The following is a 21,435-nucleotide window of genomic DNA, read 5'->3' on the forward strand; positions in this document are numbered from 1 at the left end:
GTTCCCTGACTCTTTCTGGAGCTTCAGAGAAGCATGAGTCCTGTGCAGCACACCTAGGCTGGAGGGGACCTTCTTCAGACACATCTCTGTGCAGTGAGCTTCTCCAGTGGATGTCCACTCTGGGTTCCCCAATCTTGTGAGCTGGTAAGATTTAATGTTGGCAAACTAGGAAAGTTTAAGGCTTACCTTTAACAATTCTTTAGCTATGAGGGACTCTCTAAAGGGATGAGTTGAGAATGACAGAAGCCCCAGTTTGGAATGATGTACGTACAGTTCACCAATCCCCTTGACCAGTCCTGGGTGGATAACCGATGCCCACCAAAGCTCCCTGGGATTCGCTGTAGTCCGGTGATAGCTTCAGGCTCTGGGTACCACTGGGAAACCCTTAGCCCACAGTGGCTGAAGGCAATGTCTCTGTCATGTCCCATCGGGACCTTCACTCCCTTGTCATGGTTTTCTGTCACTGCCACCCCTCCTCTCTGTCCCCTGCAGGTCAGAATCAGAATGCTCTCATTGACAGATCAGAGCTTTCCTACTATTTGCAAAAGCTTCCGTTCCTCTGAGCGCAATGGCATCAAGTTTAGAATTTAATGTCCTGGTTTCATTAACTATATTTCAATGACTCTAGGGACTGCCTTCCCTAATTATGCCTACTCAGCCCTGTGCCATTGCTGGAACTTCTCCTGTGTATTTGCTGCAATATGAGTCTCTTTTTGTCTCCTTTCTCTTTGACAACCCCCCGCCCACTCCCGCCAATAAAAGAGAACAACTTTTAGGATGAGGGCTTCCTGGAGAATCTATTCCATTGGACAGAAGGATTTGACAAGTCTATGCTCACCATCAAACTTGACCTTCTGTTTCTATCCACTTAGGACCTGTATCCTGCCTGCCATCTGTTTTTCTACCATGATTTCATCTTTTATAAGTTACTTTACCTCTCTGGGTCCCACTTACTCATTTATTAAATGAAGGTCCCTTCTAGCCTGAGCATTCCAGGATTGCACTAATTTTTCTCTCTATTCCCAAGTTTATCACCCCTGGAAGGCCTCTCTTTACTTGGAGCTCTGGTAACAGAGAACAGGCAGTGTTGACACAGCCCACCCTTGGCTTCTCCTACCAGGACTCCAAAGACGCTCTGGCACCTCCCGGCCTCTGGGGCCAAGATGACTTGATTCTTCTTGATGCAGGTGGAGGCTGGAGCTTTGTTTTAGGAAATGGCTCAGAAGGACTGAATCAGAGCTCAGCATAGTCCAGTACTGACCTCAGAGGACTGGTATCAGAGGAGCCCTAAAGATACACGCTGCCCCAATGTCCTTATTCACATTCCTTTGCAAGTCCCTACTTGTAAAATGAGGTTACGATAATACTATGAAAACTTAAACTTACCCTCAATAACTTCTATCTTTTGCTGACAATCAATACTTTTCTTAAACAACTTTTCTTCAGTTCCAGCTGGTTTTGAGGAGTAGGGCTTTTCCCCCCTCACAGAGTTTTAAGAAATGCTTCCTCAGCAAATTGAGAATAAGAAGGTATATAAAATGTTGTCACTCACTATCTCCATGACTCATTCCAAAGTGTTAGTTTAGAAACTTTTGTAATTCGGATGAAAGTTTCAGAAAAATGACAACATATAAAAAAGTCTGCAGGATCATTCCATAGTAGTCAAAACTGAAAACAGAACCAACATCTTTAAAGATGCCAATAAAGTTGGTGATGGGTGTAGCTATGTCATGGGTACCATGATCCATGGGAGAGACTCAGGAGTGTGTTCCTTCTCAGTCATGGAATATTAGAGACCACTCAGCCTTTACATGAGGGGAGTGCTTGCAATGACAGAGCATACATTTTTAAGCAATCTTTTTTTCCATTAATGTATTGGGTTAGCCAAGAGTTTCGTTCAGTTTTTTCCCGTAAGATGGCTCTAGTAACACTTAGTTGTCTTTAAATTCATTCGAAACAATTTTGTTAGGTTGTGACAGCTGTCGTATCAGCGTGCATTTAAAGAGGCTTATCAAAATCGGTGAATTTTTGTGTAGGCATTTTAATATTGAAGATGGAAGAGAAAAAGCAACATTTTTGGCCTGTTATGCTTTATTATTTCAAGAAAGGTAAAAATGCAAAAAAAGATTTGTGCAGTGTATGGAGAAGGTGCTGTGACAGATCAAATGTCTCAAAAGTGGTTTGTGAAGTTTTGTGCTGGAGATTTCTCGCTGGAGGATGCTCCACGGTCGGGTAGACCAGTTGAAGTTGATAGAGATCGAATCAAGACATTAACTGAGAACAACCAATGTTATACCAGGCGGGAGATGGCCGACATACTCAAAATATCCAAATCAAGCACTGAAAATCATTAGCACCAGCTTGGTTATGTTCATTGCTTTGATGTTTGGGTTCCACATAAGTTAAGTGAAAAAAACCTTCTTGACCATATTTCCACATGCGATTCTCTACTTAAACGTAATGAAAGCGTTCCATTTTAAAAACATTGTGACAGCCAATGAAAAGTGGATACTGTGTAACAATGTGGAATGGAAGAGATCGTGGGGCAAGTGAAATGAACCACCACCAACCACACCAAAGGCCGGTCTTCATCCAAAGAAGGTGATGTTGTGTATATGGTGGGATTGCAAGGGAGTCCTCTGTTATGAGCTCCTTCCAGAAAACCAAACGATTAATTCCAACAAGTACTGCTCCCAGTTAGACCAACTGAAAGCAGCACTCGACGAAAAGCGTCCAGAATCAGTCAACAAAAAACACATAATCTTCCATCAGGATAACTCAAGACCCCATGTTTCTTTGATGACCGGACAAAAACTGTTACAGCTTGGCTGGGAAGTTCTGATTCATCCCCTGTATCCACCAGACATTGCACCTTCGCATTTCCATTTATTTTTGTCTTTACAAAATTCTCTTAACAGAAAAAATTTCAATTCCCTGGAAGACTGTAAAAGGCACCTGGAACAGTTCTTTGCTCAAAAAGATGAAAAGTTTTGGGAAGACAGAATTATGAAGTTGCCTGAAAAATGACAGAAGTTAGTGGAACAAAAGGGTGAATACATTGTTCAATAAAGTTCTTGGTGAAAATGAAAAATGTATTTTTAATTTTTACTTAAAAACCGAAGGCTATAACTGATTCACTTTGTTATAAAGCAGGAACTAACACACCACCGTAAAGCAATTAGACTCCAATAAAGATGTTTAAAAAACCCACCAAAAAACCGAAGGCACTTTTTGGCCAGCCCACTCTTTGTTAATGATTCCTTGTTGATTCTGTATTGATTTATTGATTATGAATTTCATTCATTTCTGTACTTATTCATTCAAAAATCATCCCTGAATTCTACCTGCCATGTGTCAGACTGTGGATGAAGCTCTGGCATTAATTAGAGCACTGAACAAGGCAAGGAAGCTCTCTGACTTCACAGGGCTTGCATTTGAGAGGAGGGTTATAAACCGACTAGTAAATGAATTGAATAATAACAGATTTTGATAAATGCCACAAAGCAATTAACATGGTATAACACTAATAGTCAAGCTAGAAATCACTGAAATCCTAATTTGCTTACCCCTTTGGTTCTCTGATTCTCTACTTTCTTTCCAATTGTTCCTCCAGACCAAGAGTTCCCTAACTCAAGTTCAAGTAACTAACGATCAGAAAACAAGCAAGTAGATGCCTAAGGGAGCGGTTTTTGTGGTTTTGCAGATAAACGGGCCTCCTCCCTAACCACTCCTACTTAGTACCTTTCTTGCATTTTGGGAATCTTCAAAGTAGGCCATTTTTTAAAAGTCACAGAATCGTCATTTAAAAACAATTTTTTGATATATGTATAAAATTACGGTTCAAGACAGTTTAAAAAAAAGGTTTATATTTGACATAGCTCCATTCAAATTCATGATGTTAATTTTCTGAAATAACATTGGCAAGAAGAGATGAGAAATAAAATCAACCAACATCTAAACTGTGGACTTACAAAGAGTTTTGTGATTTCACCATGGAAAGAACAACTTGTTCCACTGTTCCCCACCCTGTGTCCTTTGTTCTGGCCTGGTTTTCTGGAACTCCCACTTCTGATCTGGGTTTTCCTACTGATCGGTGAACACCAGCAAAGCATTTACCTTCCGTGTCTGCTTATCTCGAATTTGTCTCATTTGTATACATGTTGCCTGATTTAGATGAGTCCAGCCTGTAAAAATGCTCTCTCTATGGGTTTCTGTTATTGTTCTATATGCTAGAATATAAGTTAGAATTGCCTGTGTATTTTAGCGCTACCTTCAATTTTTGTTTTCGCTGCAAAATAATTGAAAAGTAATGAGATTTGTATGAATGAAATTTAACAATCACACTCCTCACCATAAAGCTCGTGCCAAGGCAATAAATTATAACAAGTGTTTAAAACAACCCGTCTGGTATTGAGGAAACCAAGTGGCTCTTTTCAAGTGGAAGAAAGACAGGAGATGTTTTCTATATTAATTAGAACTGTACTTTAATTCTGTTGGGAGGGCTGCCGATGGCATACAAGGCTGTGTTTTATTGGGTTGAACATCTGTCACTGGCTTACAGAGCTGTTAATCATTCATTTCATATTCAGACTTATCAGTATTCATTAAAAACTCTCCATTTGAGCGAGTTTTTCCCAGAAGGAAAAAGTACCCTATTTTGGGGTCTTAGGTTTTTCTCTTTTCTTAAAAAAATAAGTTCAGTTTTAAACACATTTTTCAGCCAGCAGCAAGCAGCAACTGGCAGCAGGAGGTGGGAACTTGTCATACATGCAGATGACCAAGCAGCTTGTCCCTAGGGAAGCTTTAGTGTTGGTAGGGGCAGGATTCAGAATTAAAATGTACAGTCACCAATTTCCATCTTGATTCTCACCTCCAAGATAATTTCAAAGTCGGTGCAAATGGCATTCCATTAGCATCTCTCAAGAGTCTTGCATATTTTTCTTGGGAGGTTGTAGAAAGCCTGAGCCGAAGTGCCTGGATGGTTAGGGCAGCCCTCTCATGGCCTCACTTACTTGGGAATCCAGGCACACACACAGTGTCTGAAGGTCTAAACAGAAAATAGGATGTCTTGCTCCAGCAAAAATCAAATGATTTTCCATATCTGCAGCAGAAAACTAATCCAGCAGCGATTTCTTCCGCCAGACCCACTTTGCAGCTCTGGTGTGTATTAAAAATGCAAGAAATATGCACTGTGATCCATGGTTGCTTATTTCCCATTTATGAGACACGACTATTCCTAACGTTACCTGTATGGTAATTACCATACATCATCATACCCACAGTCTCTCAATGATTCAGAGAGGAATTAATGTACACTGCATTTTTTTCATGTGGGCAAGGATATTAGAATAAATCTATTAGGTTTAGTACAAAAGGAGCCCACAACCAAACAACCCATATCAAGAAAAACCAACTATTGGGTTTAAGGGAAACTATTTTCATTTAAATGGAATGAAAGACCAGGCCTTCTGTCTCTGAGGAATGAGAATATAAAGTATAAACTTCTGAAACCTCTAAATCCCAGCAGAAATGCAGTCTTGCAGGAGAATGTGGACGGTAACCAGACGCCCTCGGAGGGAGAAGGCACCCTTTCCTGTCTTTGAAGCCTCCGTGGAGGTGAGCACCTGCCCAGGAGCGAGGATTAGTTTTATCCTGTACTGAAGGCAGATGCTTGGTCTCCTGTCACAGAACACCTGAGAGTTTATCTGTCCGAATACAGACTTTAGGCCAGCAGAATTTCTTCCAAGTGGGGGATGAGTGGCTGGGAGCCACATCCTGTCCCCCAGCCCAGCCCAGCATCCACAGGAGTCTCAGCTCCGTGGCCTGAACTTACTACCATAAGTGTCTTGTCAGGCTGTAGTTTAAAAAAAATTTTTTTTTAAATTTTGACCGCACCATGTGGCATGTCGGATCTTAGTTCCCCGACCAGGGATCGAACCCAGGCCCCCTGCGTTTGAGGTACAGAGTCTTAACCAGCTGGACCACCAGGGAAGTCCCCCAAGCTGTATTTTGAAGAGATTGGACCTCATCTAGTTTTAGTTGCAGCCTAAAGCTGATGTGGCCAGAAAGCAAGAAGAAAATACAGTGAGGAAAAAAAGACAAGAATTTTGCTTGTCCCAGACTGCATCTGTGCTGTGTATTACTTCGTCTGGACTCAGTCTCTGGGAGCCTAAACACATGGTTATAACTGCTGTAAGGTGTGGGGATGTCACAGCCCAGCAAATTCCCAAGTTCAAAACCACATGGAAAGGGCAAGAGGCAAGGATGTATTGCTTATCCACAGAGAAGTATTGCTGGGAGCATGTTTTTCCCGTTTTCAAACTCTTATTTTGAAATAATTTCAGGGTTTAAAAAAACGTACTGTATATCCTTCACCCAGAGTCCCCAAATTTAACATCTGACATAGTCACAGCTATGGGAGTATTTTAGTACAACCATCAAAATCAGGAGATTAAGCTTGATACAGTACTAAGATCTAATATTTAGACATTCAAACTTTGCCACGTGGCCCATTAATGTTCTTTTTCTGGTCCAAGATCCAATCAAGGATCTCACCTGGAACTTAATTTTCCTGTCCCCTTAGTTTCCTTTCATCTGCAATGTCTCCTCCATCTTTCTTTGTCTTTCATGACCTTGACGCTTCTGGAGAGTACAGGCCAATTATTTTGTGGAATATCCCTCAGTTTGGGTTTGCCTGATGGCTCCTTGTGATGAGATTCAGGTTGTGTATCTTTGGCACATGCATCAGAAATGTCCCATTATTTGTGAGGTGCACTTTGGTTAAGGTGGTGTCTCCTGGGCTCCTCCTTTATACAGTTTTCTTTCTTTATTGTGGCATACCTGATGTACAATATTATATCCGTTTCAGGTATACAACATGGTGCTTCACAATTTTAAAGGTTATATTCCATTTATAGTTATTATAAAATATTGGCTATATTCCCTGTTGTACAAGGTATCCTTGTAGCTTATTTACTTTATACTTAGTAGTTTGTAACTCTTGATCTCCTACCCCTATCGTGCCCCTCCCTGCTTCCCTCTCCCCACTGGGTAGTGACTAGTTTGTTCTCTGTATCTGTGAGTCTGTTTCTTTCTTGTTATACTCACTAGTTTGCTTTATTTGTTAGATTCCACATACAAGTGATATCATACAGTGTTTGCCTTTGTCTGACTTATTTCACTTAGACCCTCTAGGTCCATCCATGTGGTTGCAAATGGCAAAATTTCATTCTTTTTAATCTAGTTATTTTTTTCCCTTTGTAAACACTAAGTCTCTTATGAAGAGATACTTTGAGACTAAATATCCTGTTTCTCATCATACATTCACTTATTCCTTTTAGCATCCTTTGATGCTTCTTACCTGAAGCAATTATTACTGTGGTGTTTTTCCAAATGGTGGCTTTCTATCATTCCTTCTATATTTTTTAGTTGAAATTGTACAGTAAGAAAGAGCTTCCTTTTCTCTCATTTATTTTAAAATTGTTCATATCAGTAAGGGCTCATGGATTCTTATTTATTGTCTATGAGTTATCAATCCATTACTACCATCATTTATTTTCTTGTTCAAATTATCCCTGGGTTTGGCCATTAGGAGCCCCTTCAAAGAGGTTCCTATGTCCTTTTTGACATGCCCCTATCATCCCTCGGGCACTTTCTTTCTTACTTTCCGATGTATCAAGATGTTCCAAGCTCATCTGATTCTTTCCCTGCTCCAGCCCTGGAATCAGCTATTTCTTCCAGGAAGACTGTTCCTTTTCTTGGAGAATGGTGTTTAGAGTCTAAGATCTTGCAGATGGTTGTTCTCATTGCTGTTGAAGTGTCATTACCTCTAGGCCTCTCAGTGGGCAGAGCTAAGAAATATATATTATAGACACATTTATTTCTATTAATATCTGTACACCTATTAAAAACCATAAGTGCCTACTATCTCCAGCTGCAATCCGAACCCATAGGGCTCCTTCTTACCTTCCTCCTTTCTCGTTTGTAACTGCTTTCTCTGACAATGAGAACTCTAGTCCTCATATATTTACCTAGCTGTTCAATCCTAGAATATACATAAACTAGTTTAACATCTTACCTTAAGTGCCTGGACTTAGTTACACAAGTGAGAAATTACATGTGAATTTTAAAATGTCATTTAAAAAATCCTCACTTTTCCTTCTCATAACATCACCCTTAGTAACTTTCTATAGTAATGCAAATTTTACCTTTTATTCTTCCAGAGACATCACAAGGCTGTCTTATTTCTTATTTAGGATTCCACATTTACTAGAGGCTTTTTTTTCAAGTAACTTTTACAGGAGGAGCGTTGGGAATGGAATAAAAATATATTATCTTTTCTTTCTCTGATTTTACTTAGAGTATTTCAAACAGAACAAAAGAGGATTGTTAGCCAATCCATCTATTTTCTTTCAATACAGTCACCTTGTATTTTCGTCTAGTTTAATTTTCATATTAATAGAATAGGGAACCATCAGAGCTCTCAACATGCAAAGAACTGACTTCTGCCCAATTTCTGAAGAAGTTAGGATGATGAAGAACGCGAAGGGTTTCTGGAGACCTGGAGATTTATTGAGATTATTCTGAGCAAGGATGCCATCCCCTTGTTAAAGAAAGACAGAATTGACAAATGCAGCATTCTCAGTATTTCTCTGTACTCTAATACCCTAAAATCGTTGGCCTGGCCCTTTAAGACAAGCTATAGAACAACATTGCTGCCACATCAGTCATCACTGCAGAGGAGCTGAGATGCATGGAAATATTGTAAACATAGTTTTTGCCATGAGAACATGGCCCACAGACCTCTACTCTGTGCCTCTACTTCATTTACGCCTAGGATGCCAACAATAGATCAAAGTCGAGGCAGTTAACCCTTCATTTGCTTGCCGCCCAAATTCACCAAAATCCTACATTTGTTCAGTGCAAAGTTGATCATTTTCTTCAAGACCAGCTCTGGCTAAAATAGGAGAGAGCAAGAAAAATTTTTATAGAATATATGAGCCCAAGCCCTCATCTGTCCAAGATATTTGTACTATATTTCTAACAGTTAGCTTAAGTAGGTGAAAGTAATCAACCTTAATGGGTTAAAATCCCTACCAAAACAAAGATTGTTTCAAAAACAATTTAGCTGCATAACTGTTACAAGGTTGTACCTTAAAAAATTCACAATAAGTTTTAAAATAAAGGGGTAGGAAAAGATATACTAGGAAAGCATAATAAAAATACAGCAGGGTGGGGACTTCCCTGGTGGTGCAGTGGATAAGACTGCGCTCCCAGTGCAGGGGGCCCGGGTTCAATCCCTGGTCAGGGAATTAGATCCCACATGCATGCCGAAACTAAGAGTGCATATGCCACAACTAAGGAGCCGGCCTGCCACAGCTAACACCCAGCACAACCAAATAAATAAATAAATACTGAAAAACAACAACAACGACAAAAAATAGCAGGGTGGCAAGAATATCACACAAAGTAAAATTAAGAACAAAAGGATCTAAATGGGGCAAGATGATATTAAAAATAATAAAAAATACAATAAACAAAACCTATAGTTATAAAACCTCATGTACTGATTAGCAAAAATGTGCATAAGGCAATAAACCTATTGGGAGGCTGATGATAATTTAATAGAACACAATATTAGTGGTAGATTTTAATATTACTTTTAATATTTTAAATTACGTTTTAAAAAGTAATATTTAAATTACTTTTAAAACTAATAATACTTTTAGTATTAAAACAGATTGAGTAGTTTAAAGATAAATAAGACCATAAATGTTTTGAATATACAGTAGACTTAATTGTAGACATAAAAAATTTTGTTCTTTACAGTTGTTTCAGATCCCCAGTGAACATTTGCAAAAGTTGATCATGTACTAAGCCACAAAGAGAATCTCAATAAAATGCAAAAATTAGTATTATTATAAGACATATTATTTGATTGTACTATAATAAACTGGAAATTAACTATTAGAAGATGACAAAATGGTCTAACAACTTAAAAATTACAGCAAAACTACTTTTTTAAATCATACCCCTTGAATAAATGAGGAAATCAAATCTAAAATCCAGACTACTTAGGGGTAATAAAAATGGAAATAGCACACATCAGACCCTATAGGTATTGATACAGCCAAAACCATACTCAGAGAAAACTTCTGAGCCTTAAATTACCTTGTGATCAAATGAGAAACATGGAAAACTGACTAAAATTTAACTCAAGAAGTTATTTTAAAAATGAACAAGGTAAAGTTGGAAAAATAAAGAATTAGAAAAGAGTAAGTTTAAAACTGTACAGCTTTTTTTTTAAAAAACATCAAGAGAGACTATTGCTGGTAAATTTAGGCAAGAAAACACTTCAGAAGATATGTGCATACGATATTAAGAGTGAGAAAGGGAAATATAATTGCAGATATAGAGGAGTTTAAAATTATGTGGAAATGATTAGTTATGCCAAAATTATTGACAATCTACATAAAATGCATTCTTTTAAGGAAAATTTAAAGGACCAAAGTTGACAAGGTAATGTACAAAACTTAAATATACCAACAATCAGAGACTTTCAATTTTGTTAAAAACTTACGTCCAAATGGTATTACAGGAGGGTCCTCTCCAAACTTCAAAGGATCTGGTAATTCCTATGTTATTAAATTTTGTCAGAGTGTGAAAAAAGATGGACACTTACCAATTCAACTTTTTAGGCTATCATAATCCAGATTCCAAACCCACTAAAAATTGTATACCAAATATATTATAAATATATTCATATATCAATATCCTAAATAAAATATTAGTAATTTAATCTAACAGTTAATTAAAAGAATAACATGTCATGATTCAAGCAACTTTTAGGAATTTAAGAATAGCTCGCAATTTTTAAATGTATTAGTTATGTCTTATTTATGGATGCCTGTGGTCAGCAACCTCTAAATGGCCCCCACTGGTTTCCTGCCTTCTGGTGTTCACACCTATGCAGTCTCCTCTTGAGTACAACTTGCTTCTAACCAACAGAATTCAACAACACTGAGGGAACGTCATGTCCTTGATTAAATTACAAAAGTTTCTAACTTTCCTCTTGTTAACAGACTCTCCCTCTTGCTGGCTTTGAGGAAGTAAGTTGCCATGTTGGGGAGGCCCACATGGCAAGGAACTGAGGGTGGCCTCTGGCCAAGAGCCAGCTGGATTCTTCCAACCACCATGTAACTGAGATTGGAAGCCAATCCTTCCCCAGTTGAGCCTTCACATGAGACCCCAGTTCTGGCCAACAGCTCGATTGCAGCCTCATAAGAGACCCCAAGCAGAGGACCCAGCTAAGACATGCCCAGACTCCTGACTCACAGAAACCGTGAGACCATAAATGCATGTCATTTTAAGTGGCTAAGTTGGTGGCAACTAGTTATGTAGCAATAGGTAACTAATATTGATGCCTAACAATCTTTGGACAAAATTGGGCAGCCATTTTTGTGAGGGGAAGCTCCATGCATGGGCCTCATCTTTCCATAGAGGAGTTTCTTTTTTTTAATAAATTTATTTATTTATTTTTGGCTGCATTGGATATTCATTGCTGCGCACGGGCTTTCTCTAGTTGCCGTGAGCGGGGGCTAGTCTTCGTTGCAGTGCACGGGCTTCTCATTGTGATGGATTCTCTTGTTGTGGAGCATGGGCTCTAGTAGTGTGGGCTTCAGTAGTTGTGGCTCACGCGCTCTAGAGTGCAGGCTCAGTAGTTGTGGCGCATGGGCTTAGTTGCTCCACAGCATGTGGGATCTTCCCGGACCAGGGCTCGAACCCGTGTCCCCTGCATTGGCAGGCGATTCTTAACCACTGCACTACCAGGGAAGTCCCCATAGAGGAATTTCTAAGAATAACGTGTCTGTCCTCTCTCTGTATCTTTCTCCCCACGGAATGTCTGGTGAGTTTTCGAGAAAAGTCTGAGATTTCTTGGCTCTGCCTCTTCTGGTTTACATGTGCTTACTTGCGAGAGAGGCTCCTTTCTGGAATGCTTTCCTTCCATGTGGTTTTGTATTTATCAGGGCAGCTGTGCCTCTGTGGAGGAGGTTTGCTGTTACCTGCCTTGACCCGGATGAGTTTATTTCCCAGGTGAAGAGTTAGGAAGCCACCAGAATCCACAACGTCTATGCCACCTTGTCCAATTAGTCTTGCCAATTAAGCTGGTGTTTTGATCTGCTTCAGTCTGATTCTTGTGTTCAGAAAAGGTTCCATACTCAAGGTGGGGAACAGATAGGGTGTTATTCACTGGTACCCTAAAACCCCCACTAATGCTAATAAAAGTTCTCGGTATACTAGGAACCAAAGGAAGCTTCCTTACATAGCAGAAACCAATAGCAACTATTGTATTAAACGGTGGATTAACAATGGAATTCCTATAAAAGTCAGGAACAAGGCAAGAATGCCCCCCAATTATAGCCAGCATCCAACCTTGTTAGGAAGACTATAGTCAATGGGATGACACAAACATGATTATTTTCTAATGATATATTTTCATACATAGAAAATCCTAGAAAATCAGCTGAAAAAATATTGAAACCAATAAGTATGATCAGTAAAATGTAGAGAAAGTTATGTACAAAAGCCAATTGCTTTTCTTCGTATAGCAATTATCTGTTAGAAAATGTAATGGAAAAAAGATCCGTTCACACTAGGGATAAAACAATAAAATCCCCAGAACATGCTTAAAAAGAAACGTGAAAAATCTCTTTGAAGAAATCTACAAAACTTCTCTGGTAGAAATAAAAGGAAGAAATGCCCTAAGTCAATGGGGAGAGAACTAGCAGAGGTCAATGATAGCCTTATTCTAGTAGGACAGTGTTTACTGTATTTCTCATTAGTTAAACAGAAAGGCAAATAAAAGCCCTATAGGGTTCTTAAGGAAGTGACCAGAAAATATCATTAACATGGCATCAAAGTTCCGTATGAAACAAGTTTCTGAGTTATTCAATACTATTCAATGTTTTTTATAGTTTGGGGGATTTGGATGAGGCACAGGTCACACGTAGCCACTTGACAACATTTTCAGTCTCCAATAATCCTTCCTCAACCCTAAATGGCAGAACAGACTCATCATCACTGAGACCCTGGCACAAAGCAGGAATCATCTACTGTACGTATCTTCTTCTGCTGGAAAATGGCCATGTAGAATTACGTGTGCAGCAAAAAGGGAGTTAACTAGGTTCAGCAAGCAGCATTTTCTCCCAAAGCTGAAGATTGGTTCCTCGCATGGAGTCAGAAAGCTGATTTAAGCATCTGTCCTTTGAGATGCATCACCTTGTGTGAATCACCAACAGCTTTGAACAGCCCTGAACTGCCCTATAGAGCCTGTGCCAGTTTGATTTGAGACTCCAGAAAGATTCCAATAATACATTTACTCCTCATTTTGTGGTTCTTTGAGCTCTCAGACCATAATCTCTATTTACTAGATTATCTGTTTTTGGTGATGAATGTTTTGTTCCCATCAGCAGTGAATGTGGGACTTCCCTGGTGGTGCAGTGGTTAAGAATCCGCCTGCCAATGCAGGGGACACGGGTTAGAGTCCTGGTCCGGGAAGATCCCACATACCGTGGAGCAACTAAGTCCATGCGCCACAACTACTGAGCCTGCGCTCGAGAGCCCACGAGCCACAACTACTGAAGCTCACATGCCACAACTACTGAAGCCCACGCGCCTAGAGCCCGTGCTCCTCAACAAGAGAAGCCACTGCAATAAGAAGCCCGCGCACCGCAACGAAGCGTAGCCCCTGTTCACGGCAACTAGAGAAAGCCCGCGCACAGTAACGAAGACCCAACGCAGCCATAAATAAATTAATTAATTAAAAAACACAAACAAACAGTGAATGTACCAAGACCTACACTTCAAGCAAGCAGATTCCATGATATATGAAGGTTCTGTGGAAACCAAAATATATGATTAATCAGGGGTTCCAAACACATTCCACTGGAGTCATTGTGACTCTGCTCTTCCTCTCACTCTCCAGTGCAATCTATAAGTCTATCCTGTAAGCCTTACCTTCAAGATCTATTCCGAGTTCCACTGCTTCTTCACTACTTCTGTCCCAGCCCAAACCACCATTATTTTTGCTTAGATGACCACAGAAGTCTTCAGCTGATCTCCCTGCTTCCACCAGTGCCCCCCTTTTTTTAAAAAAATGAAAGTCATAGCATGTTACTTCTTTGCTTTAAACCCTTCAGTGGCTTTTTCCTTTGCTCAGAGCAAAAGCCAAAACCCATATAATGGTCCATAAATAGAATGACCGTATGATTTATCCTATAAACAGGGACATTTTTAGAATGAAAGGGGGAGGTATGACAAATTATCCCAGAACAACAGGCATAAACAGGGCTATCTCAGGCAAATGAGATGTATGGTCACCCTGTCTATGAAGCCTTGTATGATCTGTCCACCCCCTGCTTCCTATCAGCCCTCGTCACCCACCAGTATCACCCTCTTTCTCTGCTCTGCCCAAAGAGGCCTCCTGGCTGTTCTTTTTCTGTTTTGTTTTGTTTTGTTTTTGCGGTACGCGGGCCTCTCACTGCTGTGGCCTCTCCCGTTGCGGAGCACAGGCTCCGGACGCACAGGCTCAGCGGCCATGGCTCACGGGCCCAGCTGCTCCGCGGCATGTGGGATCTTCCCGGACCGGGGCACGAACCTGTGTCCCCTGCATCGGCAGGCGGACTCTCAATCACTGTGCCACCAGGGAAGCCCTCCTGGCTGTTCTTTGAACATGCTAAGTGTGCTCCCACCTCAGGACCTTTTGCACTTGCTCTTCCCTCTAAATGGAATATTCTTCTCCCAGATCAGTGCATGTCTTATCCTTTCCTCTCTTGTGGACTCTGCTCAAATATCCCCTTATTAGGGGGACACTCTTTGACCATCCTGTAAGTTACAGCACTCTCACCCCCTCTCCCACTTCCCCCAGTGCTCCTTACCCCTCCCACCCTGCTGACTTTTTCTTCTACTTTCCTTATCACCATCTGTCACGTTAGATATTTATCTTTTATTGTTTATGGTCTGTTTTCTCCCACAAGGATGTAAGCTCTGTGAGAACGGGGACTTTAATTTGCTCATGATTATATCTCCAGCCTCCAGAACTCTGCCCAGCATGTAGGGAGTACTGTGAATATCTATTGAAGGAATGAGTGAGTGGCTGAAGTGAAGAGACATGTGGAAATCATGGTGTTCCTGGGGAGTAGCACAAAGTATTTATGTTTAATCCCATCGTGTGAAGTAGGAATAATTTTTCAGCAGAAAATATGGCCGTATGATCTTCGTAACATAAAATCATAAACACAAAAGTCCACAAGCAACATCAACAAAAATGAAACCCAGCAAACTATTGAACTACGAAAGATGGGCTATTTCCAGGTTTTTACGTTCATATTTGCTTGCATCTTGTTAATCGATTTTGTCCTTTTACTCCTGCAAGTGCTGAAGTTCTTATAAGAGATACGTTGGAGAAAAACACATGATTTTGCACATTTTCTCCTTTAGCTTGACTGTTCCTAAGGAAAGAAAGCCACTGGTCACAGATTTTGGTCTTGGAACACCCTGGAGTGTTCTGCTGACTTGGGGCTTAAGAACTGGTGTAATAAATCACAATGAGTTCAACATAAATCGTCCTTGGAGAGCTTCCACATCCTTGCTAACATTGAGATCTGTTTAAAATATCAGTCAATTTAATAAAGGAAAATTGGGATCTCATTTGTTATAATTTTGTTATAATTATCATTTTAATTAAATTACTTACTAGGGAGATTGAATATTTTTTCCATACATGTTTAATATTTATGTTTTTTCTTCTGTGGCTTTCTATTAATCTCTTATGTTGATTTAGCTATTGTGTTAGTCTTTTTATTCTTGAATTGTTTGAGCTCTCTCTGTATATAAGACCTCTTATGTTGTCAGTGGTCATTTGCCTTGTACTTTTGTTTCTGGTTGCTTTTTGCTACATAGGAGATGGGTACACAAGTAATTTCCTGTATAATATTTTGCCTTTGATTTTATATTTATAAAGCTTTCTACACCTATGTGTATGTGGAGGGTTGGGGGAAAGGAGTTGTATGTGCGTTAGTGTGTGTATGTGTATCTTTGTTCCTCTTGTTGTCATCAAGTGAGGCAAAAGTCCTGTGGGTAACAGTTTATTACATACACACCACCCTGTGTCTGTCAGTCAGTCAGTCAGGGAGTAAATCACACTGGCTTTCTTTGTGTATGTCAGATTGGTGTGAAATGAATGCTGTGGACAAGCAGGTGTCCTGCTGTGGCAGCCCTAGTCTTCTGTGCTGGGAGACAGACAGTCTCAGAAGCAGGAATGATGGGGTTCATCATTGTATGCTTTTCTGACTTTCTTGTCCTTTCCCCTTATCCTTGTATTTTTCCATTCCAATTTCCTCTCCTTTGTAAGTTGCTGAACAAGTTTATAAGAACGGGGATTGATTTGTCTTAAGAAAAGGCAACTACAAATTACTCTGTACGTTTCCCAAAGGCAGGACTATATTTTATTCATGTTTGAATCCTCAAAACCCAGAATACAGCACATACACTCTACATTTGAATTAGGTGGCATAATTTCAAACTTGAAGCGAATGAGGAATTTCTTTGAGCATAGTAACAAGTATACACGTGAAGCCATTGACCCAATTTTAATCAAAGTTGAGAGCATTGAGTCAGACACAAAACAAATGTAGAAAATAAACGGTAGAACAGTAACAGAGGGAAGTTTTGAAGTCTCTTTCCCTAAAATAAATAAAAGAAAATGGATCTTTTGCAGAGCTTCTGCTTTTCTTATTGGTCTTTAGATGGGGCCTAGACCAGCTCCTTCTATAGGGTTCTCCTGGATTTCTGATGCTGTCAAATTTGGCAGGAAAAACTGAGTGAGGCAAGATGCATTACTAGTGGGCATTCAGTCTTTGCAGCGTCCTGTCCTTTTTCTATCAGAGCATGTGGCCACCATCTGGAAGCCTGGCCCTGCTGCTGTCCTTCCCCTGGCAATGACCTTGACGTAGACAGCAGAGATGGAAGGTTCTAGTATTTATATCAAATCCATTTTTGCTGATGACCCTGCCTTCCTTTGTCCCAAGTCTGGTGACTGACATTTGCCCTGTTTTCTTTTCCTCTGCATCACTATCATGTAAATCCTGGGGTTCTGCAATCTCTTTAAAATCTGGACTCTGATTGGATTGAACTCCACAGGAGTCCTGAACTCCACCTTCTTCTCCATTCAAGGTTTGGGTCTATGCTTCCCGCTGCACTGCTTATCTAATGACTGTCTGTGGAGAGTCAGGACCCCCCCACCCCCGCCGCCCCTGGCATGTCTGGGGAAAGGATCCCATGCCTCATGTCAATAACAGGCAGCCTCAACACCAAGCACGCTGCTTGCTATGTTCTCTCTACCACACCAAGCTGTTTCCCCACACCTGCAGCAATTTCCCCTCCATCCCTCAGGGACCAGGTCCAGGCTGGTTGTGGCCCCTTCCAAACTGCTCCATGTGACCATGGCTAAGTGGATTGACTCAGCTATGTTCCAGGATGCTGCAATGGTAAACAAACTAAAGGAGCATGACATCAGCAAACTCAAATTCCTGACTGAGAGGTTTCACAGTCTATAATGAGCAAGATGTTTGCCTTTGGCTTTTACACTGAGCTCTTACCATTTGCCACCATCTTAAATACCACTCCTCTCTTCTCCATTTCTGCATCAAAATCTGTTCCTCTTTCACTGCAGGTCTTCTAAAGAACAGCTCAGCAGAGTGAAAGGATAAGCAATTTAGAATGTGTAAAGGACACCAATTTCTTGGAGAGGCAGAGGGAGATGGATCATACAGGCTGGCTTCTGCAGCTGTGGAATCTCAACGTAAGATTTATCTCCTAGGCTGGATGAAGCCGGCTCTGTTTACCTGTGTATCTGCCCCTTCAGCACTTGCAAACAACACACTTCAGTTATTGTAAGAAGAAAAGGAACTTATTGGTAGAATATGGGGTAGCTCACAGAGTTAACAGCGAGGATGGAGAATCTGGCAAGCACCAAGGGAAGTTGGGTGGTTAGCACAGGCTAGAACACAGCACAACAGGTACAGGCTGGTGAGGGTGCTGCTTCCAGCACTACTGCTTACATGAGTGCCCCTGGACCCTGAATGGTGCTACCGGGATGAATTCTAAATTGTCGCTGCCCCTAGGAGTCATTGCTCTAGACTCAAATTATTAGGCAAGAGTGAATCATGGCTGTATTTTGGTTGTAACCTCGTATCCTTGCTGCTTTCCATGAAGGCTCACACAAAGGCAGAACTTGAGAAGGGGGTTCAGATGCTGGATGGTCAAAAACATGGCAAATCCTTATTTCTGTTTTGACAACTTCCTTGAGAATACACATCATATATCAGTAGAGGTTCCCAGGAGTGTTGTTGATATTCGTCTAATTGCAAGACTAGCTCCCAATGGCCAAGAGGCAGGAAGTTGAAATGGAACGACCTGGAATCTGCCTCACGCTCATACTCTTGGGCTTAGTGTCTGTCCTCCCCTGGATGGTTGACCCCGTGAGGTCAGGGTCCCTGACTGTCTCGGTGGCATTACATCCCCAGTGCCTCTCAGAGGGTATTATAGGTTGAATTGTGTCCCTCTCAAATTCATATGTTGAAGTCCTAACCCATGTGAATGTCACCTTATTTGGAAATAAGGTCATTGCAGCTGTAATTAGTTAAGATGAGGTCATAGTGGAGTAGAGTGGGCCCCCTAATCTAACAGGACTTGTGTCCTTATAAAAAGGGGAAATTTGGACACAGATCCACATACAGGGAGAAATGCCTTGTGAAGAGTGGAGTTATGCCGCCACAGCTAAGGAGTTACCGGAAGCTCGGAGAGAGGCTGGAAACAGATCCTTCCCTGGTGCCTTCAGAGGGAGCGTGGCCCTGACGTGACCTCAGACTTGCAGCCTTCCGAACTATGAGACAATAAATTTCTGTTGTCTAAACCACATAGTTTGTGGTACTTTGTTACGGCAACTCTAGGAAACTAACATGAAGGGCCTAGCATAGAAAATGACAAATATTTGTTTGAAAGAAAATATAAAGAATTGCCCTGTTCCTTTCTAGCTGTGAGATCTTGATGAATGAATTTTATTCCATAATAGGAGATGGAAGAAATGTCTCACTCATTTTATTTCATTAAATCAAATGTATTCTGCTCCCCATCCCACTGGGTTGGTAGTAAGTTTAATGTTACGATGGGTTCTCTTCTGCCCCACATCCCAGGCCATTGGGAAGGTCCTTGAGGCCTTATATCATCCAATACCTTTGGAGAGGACTTTTGTTCCTTGAGCACATGGAGAGCCCAGTTTGCACCCGCTGGGCTTCTCACTGAGGCTGGTACCCTGGCCTCCCCAGGAACACCTAAGAAGCAAGCTCCTATAAGTCTTGCCCTCCCTCCGTGGTGTAGCAAGTTTCAGCTGATTCTCACAGCTCTTGAGACCAGGTGTTCATCTCTCCTCGATGCCCCTCCCCAAAAATCCGCTTCCTTTTTCAAGCTTGAGGAATAAAATCTCTCTCCTTAACTCACAGCTTCTTCCCTTCTCTTTCCAAGGCACTCACCTCTCTCCTCACCCCCTGCCCTCCAGAGACATCTCAATAGCTTTGGCTTTCTGAAATCCAAACCAGCAAGTTATGCTTGACCTTGGCAACACAAGCCCTTCTTGAGGCCAGTGAATGCAGTGGTTGGGCTACCATCTTCATTGGGAACAGCAAAGTTCACTGTGAATGAAACACAAATTAATATATGTGGTAGATTGTGTTATTGTTCACAATGATTAACTCTCTCTTTCTACAAAAGGGTTAGACACCCCACCCACTGCTATGTGACTTGCCATGCTCCCTTGTGAAAAATATGTATTCCCTGCCCCCAGTGATGTCAGGCTTAGCTTTGGCCAATGGGAGGTGAGCAGACATGACATGATGATGTCTGAGCACTGTTTCCACTAGCCCCCTTAATTCTTCCCTTTGCTATGAAAATAGTATATTCCATACACAGGCATATCTCGGAGATATCACAGATTTAGTTCCAGACCACCGCAGTAAAGTGAATATTGCAATAAAGTGAGTCACACGAATTTTGGGGTTTCCCAGTGCATATAAAAGCTATGTTTACATTATACTGTAATCTATTAGTGTGCAGTAGCATGATGTCTAAAATATATATATACCTTAATTAAAAATACCTTCTGATAAAAAATGCTAACCATCACCTGAAACTTGAGTGAATCTTTTTGCTGGTGGGGGGTTTGAAATATTGCAAGAATTACCAGAATGTGACACAGAGACACAAAGTAAGCAGATGCTGTTGGAAAATGGCACAAATAGACTTCCTTGACACAAGGTTGCCACAAATCTTCAATTTGTAAAAAAATGCAGTATCTGTGAAGTGCAATAAAGCAAGAATGATAAAACAAGGAATGCCCTAGAACTTTCAGCCTTGATTCTTGTGGAACAGACCCACAGCCAACTTGCAGTTTGTGCGGAGCCATAGTCTGGTGCTAACCCACAGGCAATGTGTAACACAAATGAGAAATAAATCTTTGTTATTGGAATCTACCAAGATTTGGGGCCTAGGGTTGTTTGTAATCACAGGATTATCTAGCAAAATCTTACTAGTAAAATATCTAAATAATTATTCTTCCACATTGGGAAAGATTACTTCCCTTCTCTGAGCCTCAGTCTCATTAGGTAGAGTTGATTGGCTGGACCAGGTGATATCTTCGGTTCTTTCAGTTCTAATCTTCTAGGATTCTAAATCAGTATGAGGGCTTCCCTGGTGGTGCAGTGGTTAAGAATCCGCCTGTCAACGCATAGGACAAGGGTTCAAGCCCTGGTCCAGGAAGATCCCATGTGCCTTGGAGCAACTAAGCCCGTGCGCCACAACTACTGAGCCTGCGCTCTAGAACCCGTGAGCCACAACTACTGAGCCTGTGCTCTAGAGCCCGTGAGCCACAACTACTGAGCCCACTTGCTGAAACTACTGAAGCCTGCGAGCCTAGAGTCCATGCTCCGCAACAAGAGAAGCCACCGCAATGAGAAGCCCGCACACCGAAATGAAGAGTAGACCCCGCTCGCCGCAACTAGAGAAAGCCCGCGTGCAGCAATGAAGACCCAATGCAGCCAAAAATAAATAAATTAAATAAATAAATAAGACCAGCTTCCTTCTGCATCCTGGGTCCACAGGGCTCATCCATGAGGCATCTGCTAACCTCTTGCCCTCTCCTCCCCACTACAACCTTCATTCTAACCCAGAGGTATATGACCAAGCAGGTAGCCAGCATTGTAGCGTAGAAAGAACTTAAGGCTTGGAAACACGCAGACTCGGTTCTAATCCCAGTAACTAATTACTATCCGTTTGACTGCAAGTAAGAGTTAAGTTTACCTAACCTCTCTGAGCTTTCATTTT

General features: G+C 41.1%; 1 long non-coding RNA gene across 1 annotated transcript in view; it reads left to right on the plus strand.

The window, feature by feature from the left end:
* LOC115803223 (uncharacterized) overlaps positions 1-21,435 on the plus strand; it is a 116,136-nt gene that overhangs the window by 43,723 nt on the left and 50,978 nt on the right. Inside the window, exon 2 of the long non-coding RNA XR_016391160.1 lies at positions 1-21,435. This exon is cut by the window's right edge and continues 17,929 nt beyond it. This is a non-coding gene — a long non-coding RNA (uncharacterized LOC115803223).

Source organism: Delphinapterus leucas, chromosome 21 (assembly GCF_059928025.1).
Source record: "Delphinapterus leucas isolate spDelLeu-1000000601 "Yukka" chromosome 21, BTC_Dleu_Yukka2, whole genome shotgun sequence".
NCBI classification, from domain to species: Eukaryota; Metazoa; Chordata; class Mammalia; order Artiodactyla; family Monodontidae; genus Delphinapterus; species Delphinapterus leucas.